Source organism: Cherax quadricarinatus, chromosome 86 (assembly GCF_038502225.1).
Source record: "Cherax quadricarinatus isolate ZL_2023a chromosome 86, ASM3850222v1, whole genome shotgun sequence".
Lineage (NCBI taxonomy): Eukaryota > Metazoa > Arthropoda > Malacostraca > Decapoda > Parastacidae > Cherax > Cherax quadricarinatus.
Window position 1 is genome coordinate 5320789 of NC_091377.1, and position 2500 is coordinate 5323288.

At 33.1% G+C, this 2500-nt stretch overlaps 1 protein-coding gene across 2 annotated transcripts in view; it reads left to right on the forward strand.

Annotated features, from left to right (window-relative positions):
* Window positions 1-2500, forward strand: part of LOC128703047 (protein turtle homolog B-like) — a 119203-nt gene that overhangs the window by 92348 nt on the left and 24355 nt on the right. The window lies entirely within an intron of this gene.

A 2500-nucleotide genomic window follows, 5' to 3' on the forward strand; every position in this document is an offset into this window, starting at 1 on the left:
ATACTTTATATCAAGGTAACCAGGTAAGATAATGAGAAACTTTATATCAAGGTAACCAGGTGAGATAATGAGATACTTTATATCAAGGTAACCAGGTGAGATAATGAGATACTTTATATCAAGGTAACCAGGTGAGATAATGAGATACTTTATATCAAGGTAACCAGGTGAGATAATGAGATACTTTATATCAAGGTAACCAGGTGAGATAATGAGATATTTTATATCAAGGTAACCAGGTGAGATAATGAGATACTTTATATCAAGGTAACCAGGTGAGATAATGAGATACTTTATATCAAGGTAACCAGGTGAGATAATGAGATACTTTATATCAAGGTAACCAGGTGAGATAATGAGAAACTTTATGCCAATGTAACCAGGTGAGATAATGAGAAACTTTATATCAAGGTAACCAGGTAAGATAATGAGAAACTTTATATCAAGGTAACCAGGTGAGATAATGAGAAACTTTATATCAAGGTAACCAGGTGAGATAATGAGAAACTTTATATCAAGGTAACCAGGTGAGATAATGAGATACTTTATATCAAGGTAACCAGGAGAGATAATGAGATACTTTATATCAAGGTAACCAGATGAGATAATGAGATACTTTATATCAAGGTAACCAGGTGAGATAATGAGAAACTTTATATCAAGGTAACCAGGTAAGATAATGAGAAACTTTATATCAAGGTAACCAGGTGAGATAATGAGATACTTTATATCAAGGTAACCAGGTGAGATAATAAGATACTTTATATCAAGGTAACCAGGTGAGATAATGAGATACTTTATATCAAGGTAACCAGGTGAGATAATGAGATACTTTATATCAAGGTAACCAGGTAAGATAATGAGAAACTTTATATCAAGGTAACCAGGTAAGATAATGAGATACTTTATATCAAGGTAACCAGGTGAGATAATGAGATACTTTATATCAAGGTAACCAGGTGAGATAATGAGATACTTTATATCAAGGTAACCAGGTAAGATAATGAGAAACTTTATATCAAGGTAACCAGGTGAGATAATGAGATACTTTATATCAAGGTAACCAGGTGAGATAATGAGATACTTTATATCAAGGTAACCAGGTGAGATAATGAGATACTTTATATCAAGGTAACCAGGTGAGATAATGAGATACTTTATATCAAGGTAACCAGGTGAAATAATGAGAAACTTTATATCAAGGTAACCAGGTGAGATAATGAGATACTTTATATCAAGGTAACCAGGTGAGATAATGAGATACTTTATATCAAGGTAACCAGGTGAGATAATGAGAAACTTTATATCAAGGTAACCAGGTGAGATAATGAGATACTTTATATCAAGGTAACCAGGTGAGATAATGAGAAACTTTATATCAAGGTAACCAGGTAAGATAATGAGATACTTTATATCAAGGTAACCAGGTGATATAATGAGATACTTTATATCAAGGTAACCAGGTGAGATAATGAGATATTTTATATCAAGGTAACCAGGTGAGATAATGAGATACTTTATATCAAGGTAACCAGGTGAGATAATGAGATACTTTATATCAAGGTAACCAGGTGAGATAATGAGATACTTTATATCAAGGTACCCAGGTAAGATAATGAGATACTTTATATCAAGGTAACCAGGTGAGATAATGAGATACTTTATATCAAGGTAACCAGGTGAGATAATGAGATACTTTATATCAAGGTAACCAGGTGAGATAATGAGATACTTTATATCAAGGTAACCAGGTGAGATAATGAGATACTTTATATCAAGGTAACCAGGTGAGATAATGAGATACTTTATATCAAGGTAACCAGGTGATATAATGAGATACTTTATATCAAGGTAACCAGGTGAGATAATGAGATACTTTATATCAAGGTAACCAGGTGAGATAATGAGATACTTTATATCAAGGTAACCAGGTGAGATAATGAGATACTTTATATCAAGGTAACCAGGTGAGATAATGAGAAACTTTATGCCAATGTAACCAGGTGAGATAATGAGAAACTTTATGCCAATGTAACCAGGTAAGATAATGAGAAACTTTATATCAAGGTAACCAGGTAAGATAATGAGATACTTTATATCAAGGTAACCAGGTGAGATAATGAGATACTTTATATCAAGGTAACCAGGTGAGATAATGAGAAACTTTATGCCAATGTAACCAGGTGAGATAATGAGAAACTTTATATCAAGGTAACCAGGTGAGATAATGAGAAACTTTATATCAAGGTAACCAGGTGAGATAATGAGAAACTTTATATCAAGGTAACCAGGTAAGATAATGAGAAATTTTATATCAAGGTAACCAGGTGAGAGAGTGAGAGACTGTATATCGTGAGGTCCAGGTGAGAAAGAGTGAGAAAGTGTGTATAAAACTAGTCTTTATACACGAGTGAGACATATCCAGGGTCTTGGAAGTCCATCTATTTCTCATCCATTGAGAAGTTCTATCTATCTCTTTCTATTTTGATTAAGGACAAGA